Raw genomic sequence first — 15,589 nt, 5'->3', positions numbered from 1 at the left:
ATACATTTATTATTCTTATTTTATAGTTAAGGTAACTAAAACACAGAACAATTACTAAAGTTGGCCAAAGTCTCACAGCTTGTAAGTGGCTAAGCTGAGAATCAAACCTAGGACATCTAACCCTGACCTCTTACTAATTACTTTGATGTCATATTGTCCATATATGTGTTAACTGTATATCCCCATGCATTGGAGAATGGTTTTGTTAAATATTCTTTATTGCTGTAAAGTGTTCTCCTTCAATTATGCCAAACAGAATAGACTAAATAAAGTTTCCACAAACATTTTGTTTCCCAAATATCTGGGTAAATAGCTGTATCTGAATCATCGTTGGGAAGTAGGGCAACAATTGTAAGGTGTATATTCAAAAGTCATTAAAAATTCCAACTAAAAATCAAAGGGAGAGATAAAGAGTTTTTATCGTAAGTGTTTCAAAACAAAATAATCCTAACTGCGCTAAGTAAAACTGACAGGGATGTGGGCATGTCAACAGATTTTCTGGTTGATGGAAAATAGTTTTATAATTAATATTGTTAATTATTCAAGATACTCAAATGTCATTAACATCCTCTTTATTAAATACTCTTTTAAGTATCTTTTTAAATTTTATTGTAAGGTAAATTTTAAGTTATGACAACATTTTTTCATAGGTTGACTAAACTTAAGTTTTAGGAGTACAGACATCATGTCTGCTTTGCTCAAGTTGTTACCTCATTACCTTGTATAGTAACTGCCAAATAGCTGGCAATCAATAGTTGTGGTTCAATGAATGGATGAATGAGTGAATGAGAGAATTGTATATTCATGTCCTTTCTCAACCCTTTATTTTCCTCCATGAGATTTTAAATTATATGAGGAATAGTTATAATCTTAACATTAATTTTGTCATGAAAACAACTTACATAATCATGAAATAATTATGATATTGCTTTTTATTTCCTGAAAAAGAAATACAGCTCAGCAGTGGTTTTTCTCCTCTATCTCTGAGAAGGAAATGCCTAAGCTTTCATATTTTCTAAAGGTACAGTCTCAATAAATGAAGTACACTTTTTACGCTGTGTTCAAGAGGGTGAAATACACAAAGAAACCAGTACCTCAATGCCCCTGTTACATATGAAAACCAGGATTCTTAGTGCTCTGTTAGAATTTACTTTGCAATTCACAGACATAACAACAGCTTGGGTTCTTTGAAGATATAAACAGCATCAAAAATGTAAGACTTTGTGACCACAGGACTTAAGAGTTTCATTTGAAAATTCATTCTGATCATTTGAGAAGTAACTCTCAAAAGAATGAGGGAGTGATTGGGTGAGTGAAGGGAAGGCTTCCATCTTATGCTGTTTTTCAGCACTAAGGGCAGCATGGCAGCATGTAGCAGGTGTTCAAAGTTATTTGTTAAATGGCTGAAAGAGAAAACAGAATCACAATGTATGGAGATAATGTAGAATGGAAATTTCTATTTATAGCCTCCAAGATCTGGTTATTTGCCTTATGTATAAAAGGAATCTTTCTCTGTTGAGCTGAATAAACACTAAGCTGTACGAAAAGTGAATTAATGAAAGTGTTGGAAGGTAAAATAAATACCAGCTCTAAGTTTAAACACATTTCTATGAAAATAAGTCAGTACAATGATAAAAATTATACTAATGAATAGAGACATGTTATAGCATGAAAAGGGTAATTTCTAGAGTGGGCTTGTTGTGCATACCTTATGGATTTGACTGTTTTGAGACCCATATGCTTTAGATCAGAGTTTCTCAAACTTTAGCTTGCATAAGAATTACATGCATACTTACTGAAACACAGTTTCATATTTCTACCTCCAGAGATTCCAATTCAGTAGTTTTGAGGCAGGGATGAGATGCTGCATTTCTCAAAAGCTCTCAGTTGATGTTGGTCATGCCAGTTTGAAGACAAGACTGTGATTAATGCTACTTTAGATAATTTTAGACTCTTCAAATGTCTACTTTATTGCAAATTCACATGTTATAGATGTGTGTGTGTGTATAATTTTTTCCTATAAAACAATTTTTCTTTTTTCTGTTACAGTTTTCTCTGTGAAGAGGGTAGCTTTGTTCCTCTTAGAATTAGGTAATAATAGGCATTTTAAAGTAAACACAATAGAATGATTCCTTCTTAAAATGGATGCAAAATTTTTTTCAGAAGGTCTTTTCTCACATCCAATAGATATCTTAAACTGCCAACTTAGGCAATGTTATGAAGTAGAAAGTAGTCACAAAGTGGCAACATGGTATGTTTGTGTATATATAAACAGTTTATTCAGAAGTGACACATTTTATTGGCCAAAGCAAGTCTTATGGCCACTTCTGACATAACTGGTAGAAACATATCACTTGCCCATAGGGAGAGGCATCACAAGCCACTAGCCAAGCCAGACATCAACTGAGCCAGGATGTAAAATTCTCCCATGGGGAGGGACAGTTGATATTTCTAATGCTTCTCTTATTGGAACAAATACTGAACAATTAGTTACTTATCACCTCTGTTTTTTAACCTCTCAATACAGAATTTGAATCACGTATAAATATTTACGAAAGACGAGTCATACTTAAGTATGACTGATATCTTTGCAAATAATATTTCCTAAAGATCAGATATTTGTATTTAAAAAGATATATTAAGTTTGCTTGAAAACCGTGCTCTTTATTTTCCTGGATTTATTGGGAAGAAGAGAATGCTAAGCTTGGAGTCAAAGACCTGGATTTGATTTTGATTCTAATACTTAGTGTCTGTGACTGTAAGGGAGCTAATTAACTCAGTTTCTGCTTTTGTTTAATATGATAACTAATAACTTCTTCAGTGTGGGGCAGCTAACACAGAAATAAAGGAGACGATATAAATCACATCACAAACATTAATGACAATATAAATTCTGGGTCTGATTAAGATTGTTGCTTTGTAACATCTGATGATTTTCAAAAATCACTAGTTACTGAAACTTCAACTTAGATTTCTTAGGAGTTTTAATGAATCTTGAACACTATGGAAAGTAAAGTATAAAAACACTGATTTAAATTAAAAACACTTAAGGTTTAGTTCATTAAAATGTCTGGGAATATGATTTTTAAGTATAATTAATTAGGAAAAGGACAGGTTTGACTTAAAAATAGCCATGTCACACTATTTGACAGTTCATAATATGAAATTATGATACTTTACATTCTGGGTTACAATGTTGTGTAACTAGTCTTTATAAAATCAGTGTTATGAGAGGCATGAATTTTGCTATGAAGTGTTCGCTCCATTGAACATTTTATTTTATCATATCATATCTATCTCTATATTTTTTGTTTTCTTAGAGTTCTTTCTTCAAGTATTTGTTTGCCCTGGATATTTATTTCTACTGAACAGAACTCAAGTTGAATATTTAGTGCTTTGGACCATGTGTTTACTTATTTATCTTTAAACTGTTACCATTTTCAAAGCTCTCTTGTGGAAGAGTGATTTCTGTTTTTCATAATTCTCACCTTTCTTAAATATGCAAAAAGTATCGGGGCATTCAGAAGGCTAATGATAATGACCACCTGTTGCTTTAGTGTACTTTTCTTCAATTAATGTGTGAAATATTCTTATTTATCCAATAACCCCATATAATACTGATAAATCTATACTTTTAAGATGAAGATTTATCCATTACTTACCACTTTTCAACTTGGTAACACATAAATATATTGTTTACTAATTAAAATCTTGCCCAAATTCGTTTCTAATGTGAGAGAAAATGTCTCCTACTAAATTTCTCTGATAACTGAAATTATGATGGACCTTCAATGTAAAACTATAAAACTGAAAAGTGAGTAAAATACAGGTTTAGAATAGATTCCATTAAAAAATGAGAAGGAAGGCTTCCCTGGTGGTGCAGTGGTTGAGAGTCCGCCTGCCGATGCAGGGGACACGGGTTCGTGCCCCGGTCCGGGAAGGTCCCACATGCCGCGGAGCGGCTGGGCCCGTGAGCCACGGCCGCTGAGCCTGCACTTCCGGAGCCCGTGCTCTGCAACGGGAGAGGCCACAACAGTGAGAGGCCAGCGTACCGCAAAAAAAAAAAAAAAAAAAAAAAAAGAGAAGGAAAACATTTCTTTTTTGAAGGATAGGGGATTCTATGCAAAAAATTGTGACCTATGATTCATTTTTCCTCAGTCTAATTCTCCATGAATATTTTCTTAACCATATACCTCCCTGGATCTCTCCAAACCTTGTGGAAGTCACATTTTTCCTTTGATTCCAAAAGGACATTATATATGCAACTATTATTACATTTTCTAGCTATATTTTAATTAGTTGTTTATTTGTCCTTCTTCCCACTTTACTGTGAGTTCTCCAAAAGTAGGAATGACTCTCATTCATATAAGAAAATATCTGAAATACAATAAATAATATGTAAATTCAAGGTATAATCTGGTGTAGTTAAGATATAATCTGATGACGTTAATTCAGACTGATCATAGTATTTATATTTAAGCAATAGTTCTGAAACATTCACAAATTTTCATTATTAAGAAACAGTGTAACGGACATTTTTCGCTATACTTGTGACACTTCAACTCATAGATAATTTTAATAGTTCTAATTAATCAAATTTATTTGTACTTAATGTCTCTTTCCTTTTACTGTTTACGAATGAATCTGTGATATGTATTTGTAAGATAACAGCATTTTTCAAGTATTTCAACTAATAAAGCTCTAGCTTCTCAAAGTTTAAAGACAATGGAGCGTCACACTTTTGATGAATATTTATCATATAACATTTTGTTCCTTCATGTAATTTACTAAACCATTTCTAATTAATCGTAAATGTTCAACTGAAGCAGGAGACTGTCTGAAAGGTAAAGGAGGGAGAAAACAATGCTGCAAGCTGTCATGGTTTTACTAACAAGAACAACACGGAATATGGATGACATTGTAATTTTAAAAGAGCCATTTTTCTTTGCTTTCAAGCTTATTACTTAAATTAATAATGTTTGGGGATGTAATTTATATTACCCTAGTCATTTAAGACATCAGGAAATCACAGTGATGTGGTGCTTTAGGAAGATGATGAGGCCATGTGATAAAACTGTAAAAAAGCTGACTTTATGCACTGCTTTTTCACATTATCTTCACTTCTGTAACTTTTTAAATTAAATTTCAACAAAAATGTCAAATCCAAAGTGGTTTCCAATTCCTCATCTGCCTTTTGTAAAATGGTTCGGTTTGTGTGCTTTGGGAACTACTTATTACAATATGCTGCTGAGTCTGCAACTCCAATGCAGTCAGCAGTCTGGAAATTTTCTCAGATCTAGACCATTTAATGTAATGTTTTTTGCCTTTACATAGCCCTATTTTTTATTAAGTGCTTGCTAAACTTAGGGTTGACTCCCTTCTTTATATTAGACCTAATATGAGTTCTTACAAAATACAAAGTGAATTTCTATTACCCAGAGTTTTAGAAGCCAGTTAAAAGAGGTTTCTATTATACTTTTTTCTCTATTTAAAGCAGTAGTACACACCACTTAGATATTGCCCAATGCGGTTTGTGAAATTTCCAAGAAATGTTTTTATTTTTCATATATCTGAGCAGCTTTGAAGCTCCTGTGTTTGGCCTGATAAACACAGAATTTTCCTCACAAACAGGTTTCTCGTCTTAAGGAGGGTAGCCTGCTTATTCTAAACTCTCTTAAGGCAAAAATGAAAATGATTATGTATATGAGCATAATTAAAACTCTGTTACTTCAGAGGTGGTTCAAGATGGCAATGTGCCTAAGGAGGCACTCCCAGGAAAGTAAGCAGGGAGACACCATGCTTGAGCACCCCGTTGGCCTTGCTACAGTTCAACAAGACTCCCCAGAAAGGGGAGCCCACATTTGTGCAACTGTCATCCAGGGGACACATCCAAATCTTGTCTGGAGACCAGGGGGAATTATGACTGTGGTCTCACAGGACGGTATATATCTTCAAGCTTTTAAAGCTGCTGCCTGAGGATCTGGCATTCAATCAGCCTGAAACTAGGTGTTAAATGAGAGTCCTCCCTTTGGACCACTGACAGGTCTTGGCACACCCTCAACAATGAGGCCATACCAAGAATAAATCATGTAGTATAGACAACCAGAAAGATTCAGGAGATAAACAAGAGCTAGGGCAGTGTCGATCAAGAAGGATCATCACCTACACAAGGCCACTCCTAAAGACTGAGAAAGATAGCAGTTTTGTCCAATATAGAGAAACAAACACAGAGAGCCAAGCAAATGAAAAAGAGAAATAGTTTCCAAACAAAAGAACAAGACTAAACCTCAGAAAGAGACCTTTTTTAAAAAATTAATTACTTTTTTTATTGGAGTATAGTTGATTTACAATGTTGTGTTAGTTTCTGCTGTATAGTAAAGTGAGTCAGTTATACATACACATATATCCACTCTTTTTTAGATTCTATTCCCATATAGGTCATTACAGAGAATTGAATATGCTATTCAGTAGGTTCTTATTAGTTATCTATTCTATATATAGTAGTGTGTATGTGTCAGTCCCTGTCTCCCAATTTATCCCTCCCCGCTTTTCCCCCTGGTAAGCACAACTTGGTTTCCTACATCTGTGACTCAACTTCTGTTTTGTAAATAGGTTCATTTGTACTATGTCTTTAGATTACACATAAAAGGGATATCATACGATATTTCTCTTTCTCTGACTTACTTCACTCAGTATGACAATCTCTAGGTCCATCCATGTCACAGCAAGTGGCATTTTTTATTCTTTTTTATGGCTGAGTAATATTCCATTGTATATATGTACCGCATCTTCTTTATCCATTCTTCTGTTGATGAACATTTAGGTTGCTTCCATGTCCTGGCTATTGTAAATAGTGCTGCAATGAACATTGAGGTGCATGTATCTATTTGAATTATGGTTTTCTTCAGACATATGCCCAGGAGTGGGATTACTGGACCATATGTTAGCTCTATTTTTAGTTTTTTAAGGAATCTACATATTGTTCTCCATAGTGGCTGTACCAGTTTACATTCCCACCAATAGGGTAGGAGGGTTCCCTTTTCCCCACACCCTCTCCAACATTTATTGTTTGTAGATTTTTTGATGATAGCCATTCTAACTGATGTGAGTTGATACCTCATAGTAGTTTTGATAGAAAAAGATCTTAATGATATGGAGATAAATTACCTACCTGATAAAGAATTCAAAGTAATGGTCAAATCTGCTTACCAAACTTGGGAGTAGAATGGATGAACATGGTGGGAACTTCAACAGAGAGTTAGAAAATACAAGAAAGAACCAATGAAAGCTGAAGAATACAATAACTGAAATGAGAAATACACTAGAGGGAATCAACAGCAGATTAGATCATAGAGAAGATTAGATCGGTGATATGAAAAAGAGGATAGCAGAAATCACCCAATTGGAGTATAAAAAGAAAAGCAATTTAAATGAGGATAGCATAAGGGACTTTGGAGACAGCATTAAGTATATTAGCATTTGCATTATAGGGGTCCCAAAAGGAAAGGAAAGAAAGAAAGGAGTAGAAAACTTATTTGGAAAAATAATGGTTGAAAACTTCCCTAACCAAGGAAGGAAACAGACATCCAGGTCCAGGAAGCACAGAGAGTCCCAAACATGAAGAACCCCAAAAGAACCACATCAAGACACATCATAATTGAAGTGTCAGAAGTTGAAGAGAGAATTTTAAAAGCAGCATGATAAAAAAAGCTAGTTACATATAAGGGAACCACCATAAGATTATCAGAGGGTTGTTTTTCACACTTTATTGGAGTATAATTGCTTTACAATGTTGTGTTAGTTTCTGCTGTATAACAAAATGAATCAGCTATATGTATACATATATCCCCATATCCCCTCCCTCTTGAGCCTCCCTCCCACCGTCCCTATCCCACCCCTCTAGGTTGTCACAAAGCATCGAGGTGATTGCCCTGTCCTATGCACCAGCTTACCACTGTATGACAGACTCTAGGTCCATTCACTTCACTACAAAGAGCTCAGTTTAGTTCCTTTTTATGGCTGAGTAATATTCCATTGTATATATGTGCCACATCTTCTTTATCCATTCATCTGTTGATAGACACTTAGGTTGCTTCCATGTCCTGGCTATTGTAAATAGTGCTGCAATGAACATTCCTTTTATTTCTTTTTTCTTCTCTGATTGAACATGTGGTACATGTCTTTTTTTGAATTATGGTTTTCTCAGGGTATATGCCCTGAGAAATCCCAGTAGTGGGATTGCTGGGTCATATGGTAGTTCTATTTTTACTTTTTTTAAGGAACCTCCATACTGTTCTCCATAGTGCCTGTATCAATTTACATTCCCACCAACAGTGCAAGAGGGTTCCCTTTTCTCCACACCCTCTCCAGCATTTGTTGTTGAAAACTCTGCCAGAGCAACACATAGGATATTTCAGATCACCAGCAAAGAAGTTAGAGAAGGAGAATGCAATACAAAACAAACAGAAACACAAAACAACTTACTTTTAGCTTATACATATAGACCAACCACAAATTTAACTTTCATACAAATTAAATATGGCTTCTAGTAGTCTTCAGGGATCAAACTGCAATTAGTAAATTCATACTGAAACACTAGGAGGTAGGCTGCACCTTGATTTGTACAATTATAACAAACCATAGTTGGCTTCTACTCTGGCACTGTCTTGACCTAGCACTTCATTTTCTCATCTAGCTACTATTTATGCATGAATTACCTGAGAGACATGGCTTTGAATGACTTAATTTAATAAAATTAAGTCTTTGACTTTTTTTGGTCAAAACAACTACCATTAGCAATAATGCATTTTGAATTACTATGTGGGAGTGTGCCCTAGTGTTACATGACTAAAAAGCATGCCTCAGTACATAAATAAATAAATAATCTTGCTTTTACTCTGTGTATACAAAATAAATCTGTTGAAATAAAATGTGTATCACTAACTTCCTCTCTGTTATGCAGTTTCTCAGTATTGATGGCAGTGATCTCACTGTGGCCTATATGATAGTCTGTTCTCCAACAACTTTATTATTAATTTTTCTTAAGCACCATTTTCAGTTGCCATTCCTACCAAGACTTTTCATTCACTAGCTACTATTTCATACTTCTCTAATTTTTCAAGACCCTCCCCAAGCAGACCACTCTCTATGTTTACAGTATAATTTTCTCCTGCTTTGTGGAGCCAATGTTGTCACCGTCTCACAAACTCAGTATGCTCATTTCTTCGTGGAGAGATTTATAAGCTTATTTTCCTTTGCTCTGAATTCCCAAGAGCCTTACCTTCATGTTTATGAATCTTACCACTTTTTAATACCTAGCTCAATTCTTATCTCAAATACTCAAAGGGAGCTTTGGCTTACCACACTGGCTATAGTAACTTTCTCTTCTGTCTCCAAATAAGCGAACTGTAGAGGAAGGGCCAAATTTAAAATAATGACTGGTCATACAGTGTGTACTGTTATTTTGGGTGTATTAGTTTAGCTTGTTCATTGGATGTGACAGTCTTGGGTAAGGACCAAGATTTATATAATTTGCTTTCTATTTAGGGCCTGGGGAATGAGTGCTCACTATCTGCTCAGTTCCTGTGTGGAACATGCTTATAATTTAAAAGGGAAGAAGGGTAGAATATGGTTTCCTGTAAGAGTTATCTTCTTCTGAATTCCAACAGAAGCAAAATTATTTTGGAACAACCCAAAATTAATCCAATTTGTTTATATTCTCCGACAAGATGACAGATCTTTAGACAAAGAGTTTTGTTTAATCAAAACACCAGGCTCAAATGAACAGTAACAAAATCCATGTTGCTATTCTGTTTAGAATAGGTTTGCCTGCTGTCATTCCCAAATATCCGTGATTAGGAACACTGAAAGACAAATGGAATGCAGGACATTTCACAAAATTGTAATGGGGTTAATATCAGAAAGCATCAACATTCTATTTCTCCTGTTGCTTTTGCAAGTAGGGTGTTGAACACAGCCAAAGCAATTTTAGTTGCATTTAGAGTTAGAACCATTTAGATTACTCTTATATTTTGCTAATTGTTAGCTCTAGTCACAAAACTACATGGAAACTTCCTTGAAAGAAGGAAGTGGATGTATTTTTTTTTTGTTACCAGAACTTTTGGCACTGTTCCTGATAAGTATTAAGATTTTTAGTATAGATTGATGGTGACTGCATGCTTCACTATCTTTCTGTTAGGTTCAAAACAGTGAGAACATATAAAGTTTTACTTGAGATATTAACAAGTTAAATAGAAATACCTTTAATCATATTGGTTTCTATAGGACGGTAGACTTAGTGTTAGGGTTAAATATTAGTAGAACAAAACATTTAAAAATATACATTTTTTAACATCCAGCACAAATATTTAAAACTAGGTTTAACACAGTGAAAATAATGTTTATGTAGTAATCATTAGATTACTAATTAATATGATCAGGTAATCTACTGGCATTTGTTCTCTATGTGTTATTTTGAATTTCTTATTTCAAATTCATAATGTAAAGGACATGGTCATTGTTTCACAACATTGATCCAATCTATGAAGATACAAATAGAGTAGAAGTAGAATGGGGAGAAAAAATTCATATAAATAAGATGATACAGAGAATTATATTTAATTTTCCTTTACACATCATGAAATTAAAATGAAACTATGTGTTGAGCTTTTGAAATATTTTTCCTTAAGATATTATTGTCTAAGGGAGGTTTTTTTTAGTCTTTAAGAGTAGCCTTGTTCTTAAATATTATGTGTATGTAAGTGTGCATATAAATGTTTAAACCGTAGTTTTCAAGGGTATATAATATGATTTGACTCTTTTTCTATGGAAAAAAAATAAGAAAAATGGTGTGCTAATTCCTCTTATTCTTTCTTTCCTCCTAAACTTTTTTTTTTTCGTTTATATTATTCAGCTGCTTCTCAAATCTCTGCACTGGAAAGTTTCACTCTTTCTTAGATATTTAAAAATAAGAGAAGGAAGAAAAGTTGGTACTGCATTTCCAATTCAACCTCATTAGAACCACTAAGAGAGTGTACTCACCATCTTCATCCTTGTGGATGCCCTTCTGTTTCCTTTATACATGGACACAGCTCGGATGTGTATAATATTCTTCAGTTATGTATTAGACGTATATTGTTGCCATAACAAATTACAGCCAATATAGTGGCTTTAAAGAGTAATATTTATTATGTTGCAGTTCTGTAAGTCAAATACTCAGTGTTGGTCTCATGGGGCTAAAAATCAAGATGTTGACAGGAAAGTTTGTATTTTTCATTTCCTTGTTCGTTCTGGTGTTGGCAGAATTTAGTTCTCTAAGACTAAAGGACTAAGGTTTCTGGTTTCCCTTGATGGCTCTCAGCTTGGGATCCACTTACCTCCTAGAGGCCTGTCTCTACTTTTTGTACATTTCCCCCAACATCTCAGAATTGACAATGGGGCATTAAATGCTTCTCCTGCTGGCATCTCTCTGACTCATTCTTCTTGCCTTCTTTCATTTTTAAGGGCTCATGATTAGATCTTGCTCACACAGATAATCCAAAATAATCTCCCCATATCATAATCCTTAATTTAATCCTGTCTACAAAGTCCTTTTTGCCATGTAAGGTAGAATATTCATAGTTTCTGGGAATTAGGGCATGGACATCATCGAGGGGCCATTATTTTCGTTCCCAAAGGTTATATTTTCTATTCTACAAAACTTGGGGGCATTGTTCCAATGTTTCATATTATTGAATATTGCTGTGGCGATCTTGAGAACAGCTTGATTTTCTTACTCTTGAAAGATCTGTTTTTTTTTTTTTTTTTTTTTTTTTTTTTTCTTTTGCGGTACGCGGGCCTCTCACTGTTGTGGCCTCTCCCATTGCGGAGCACAGGCTCCGGACGCGCAGCCTCAGCGGCCATGGCTCACGGGCCCAGCCGCTCTGCGGCATGTGGGATCCTCCCGGACCGGGGCACGAACCCGCGTCCCCCGCATCGGCAGGTGGACTCTCAACCACTGCGCCACCAGGGAAGCCCGAAAGATCTGTTTTTTTCAATCAGGATTCTCATAGAATTATTTCTTCATATTTTAGTTTTCCTAAATTTGAAATTATGATCATATTTTAGCTATTTTCCATAAAATTCTATCCATCTATTGACCCATCTATTATCTAAGTTTTGGACATTGTATGAAATTTTCCAGCATTTCAGGAAAATTTTTTATTATATATTTGGATATCTTTTGTATTTCATTTGTTGAATTTTCTAACTTCAGATCACCATTATTTTTATTTTGTATTATTATTGTCCTCAGATCTTACCTTCTAATTCATCTCTGCATATTACTTTTGTATTTAATGTGATTATGAAAATCCTTTGTTTAGTTGAATAAGTTATATTTCTATCCTGACCATTCTATTGGTAATTTATTTATTATTTATTTTATGGTGCTGCTTTGATCAATTTGTACCCTTTCTCTGTAATCATAATTTATACTCACTTCTGTTGCTCTATCTTTTCTTCTTTAAGCTTTAATTTAGTGAATTCATTGTTTTGTTAAGTTTTATAGTACAAAGTACTGGAAGGAATTTTTCTTTTAATTTTTCATTATGTCTTCAAGTTTTAAATGGACTATTTTAATATATTTTCATGAGTGTTATTTGTTTACATATTTAATATATTTGCATGATGTCATTTATTTTTTCTTGCTATGTTACATTTGGGTAATTCTGTCTACAACTGTTTCTTCTAAAATACTGTGAGTGAATTCTCCATTACTCCTTTCTTATCATTACATACTTAAAGTTTGAAGGTTGGGTTTTGTGTTCTGTGCACTTTTATGTAAATTTGACATTTCCTGGTGTGAGTATGACAAATACACTGAGCCCTTTGCTTTTGTTTTCTTTTTCAGTAATTCAGTTAGAAGTCACTTCACTCTAATTAAAGATTTAGTTTAGTTTGCTCAATCATTTAAAAGTGCTGTAACATATACCTCATTAAACTTGTTCTGGGTGGTGCAGTTTCTCTTTGTTTTTTCACTAGTCTGTCTGCAGTTGCCACTGTTACTTTCTCCTCCATCTCCCTCAGACCCTCCCAATCAGAGAGGAAAAGGCCATGGTATTCCATTACTACCACGTCTCTTCAAATATGGGAGTCATAGTTTCTCAGGATTTGCCTAAATGACAGCTTGGGAGAGGTGGACCGAGGGTTGAGAACTCTTCTAAAAATGTCAGCTTCTTCTGATCATCTTCATTTCAAGTTTAGAAGAGGGAGATTCTTAGAACTGGAATCACTTTTTCACGTTTACCTAGAGATCAGCAGTCCTTACAGATTCATCTAAAGACTCAGGTCTTTTCCTACATCTTTAAACTATTCTCTGCTTGTGTCTACTCATTTCTCATTTGCTTCAGTCTCTTCTTCAGGATCATAATTATCATCCATTAAGCTCAATACCTCTGATCTTATTCCTCATCATTTGTCTTTTTTTTTTCTTTTTCTATATTCTGGAAGAACTTTGTTCCAATCTAATGTAATTCAGTTTTCTATTTTGTGGTGATTTTTTGGACGTGAAGCTGATCTATATTATAATTTTCCCTTTATTATTTTTAGTTCCCTTATTTTATTTCATTAGCTCATCCATTTCTCTTTTCACTCTTTTTTGACTCTCAGTCAGCTCACCTTTTATCTTTGTTTTCTTATTTTATTTTATTTTATTTTATTATTTATTTATTTTTTCTCATGTGTCAGTACTTTTAATGTTGTGCATGTCAAATTATAGTAAAAAACGACTATAAACAAGATGCAGCCCCTCTGTTTCCATGAACAGTGCACTGCATTACAGTAAACGGAGCTTATATTCAACCATCAAATGTGGTTCTCCCATTAGTTCACTTTGTGATGGGTCATTAAGAATATCTTCAAATCCAATAGTCTCATCATTACCCCTCAAAATATCCAATGAAAGGTTTGAGCTTGGAAGAAAAGGAAGACGCTGAACCTGCTGCACTGCGTTGAATTCCATTTGTAGTTTTAATGGAGCAAATAGACCCTGGATGTTTCTCAGTGTGGAAAAGTTCATTTTATCTTGGTTGAGCTGGAAATTTTTTTCTGATAATTAAAGAGGATGACTGGGCAAAAGTTCATTTTTCACATAAGAAAAACCTTTTCGAAGAAGATCATGACTTTCAAAAGTTCCACTTGCTGAAAGTTCAGTAACTGGAATACTGTCCTTTAGCTGAGATCCAAGTTCTCTGGCATTCATCTTCAACTCACTCTGCGAACTTGTTTTCTTATTTTAAATATTTCCTTGTTTATAAACTTCCTGCATTTTTTTCAAATGGGAGCAAATTAGGTTTAAAATGTGCTTCTTTAATATATATGTATTTTATATAACATATAAAATAGTATTTACACATAAATAATAAAATATATATCATATTTAGATATTTGTAATAATATTTATTTTTAGATTATAATCTTTTTTCAGAATTGTTTATATGATTGTTTATTTCTTGTTTATACATTTTATCTTGGAAAAAATAGCTGTTTATCAATGTAGATGTGTTCCTAACAGGAGTTTTGGAAATTTCTTATTAAATAGCCTTACTATCACCTCTGCCACTCCTTCTCCAGATCTCTACTTCAGGTGCTAGGTGAGATTGTTCCTAGACTTCTCATTGGCGACACAATCTCCTTCATAAGGGAGAAACTCTGTTGTGCTCAGGGGAATCCTAATTCCCTTGCTGGCTTTCATATAGCCACATAATTTCAGGCTTCCATTACCAGTTTCTTTTAATGCTGGTAATTCAAAATAAAGAAGGACATTTTAAATGATGTACTCTAAGTATGTCCCATGGCTCATTCTTTTTAAAATCCCTAGCTCTACCTCAATCATGGAGTGTTAGCAGGGTTCATTTTCAGGAAAGTTTATATTTATTCTGAGACACTGCAGTGCTTCCTCAGTTGAGGAATGTGTCTTTACACAGATAACTGTGCCTGATTTACTTCTATCCTATCTGTATGATATTTCACATGACATCTTTATAATACCTGAGATGTGGATGATGTTCTTTTCTCAGTTTCAGTGATGATATAGATATTTTCATCTTTTCATATTCCTGTTGTGATTTCTGAAAATGTGTCTCTTCTAAATTTGTTATCTTAGCTGCAAGTTACAACCATTTATTTTTGTTGGATCTAATTTTTTAGAAATTAAATATGGGATCAGTTTTTATTTGACAAAAGAAAAAGATTAAACTCAGAACTAATATTTTATTTATTTTTTTAATTTTTTTTTTGTGGTACGTGGGCCTCTCACTGTTGTGGCCTCTCCTGTTGCAGAGCACAGGCTCCAGACGCGCAGGCCCAGTGGCCATGGCTCACGGGCCCAGCCGCTCCGTGGCATGTGGGATCCTCCCGGACTGGGGCACGAACCCCCGTCCCCTGCATCGGCAGGTGGACTCCCAACCACTGCGCCACCAGAGAAGCCCCAGAACTAATATTTTAATCAAATATTTTAAACGCTGAAAGAGAGGCTTCTCTGTGGAAATTCAATCTTAATCAATCACAAGAATGAAAAATAACAGAACAAAATATTATTATAAATTGGTAG

The 15,589-nt window shown here is 34.4% G+C and overlaps 1 pseudogene; it reads right to left on the bottom strand.

Annotated features, from left to right (window-relative positions):
- Positions 1–13,794: 13,794 nt before the first annotated feature.
- LOC101334416 (proteasome maturation protein pseudogene) lies at positions 13,795–14,253 on the bottom strand (annotated as a pseudogene).
- Positions 14,254–15,589: the final 1,336 nt, after the last annotated feature.

This window comes from Tursiops truncatus, chromosome 16, assembly GCF_011762595.2.
Source record: "Tursiops truncatus isolate mTurTru1 chromosome 16, mTurTru1.mat.Y, whole genome shotgun sequence".
Lineage (NCBI taxonomy): Eukaryota > Metazoa > Chordata > Mammalia > Artiodactyla > Delphinidae > Tursiops > Tursiops truncatus.
Note: the sequence above shows the minus strand (reverse complement) of the source record. Positions and strands in the feature narration are given on the sequence as shown.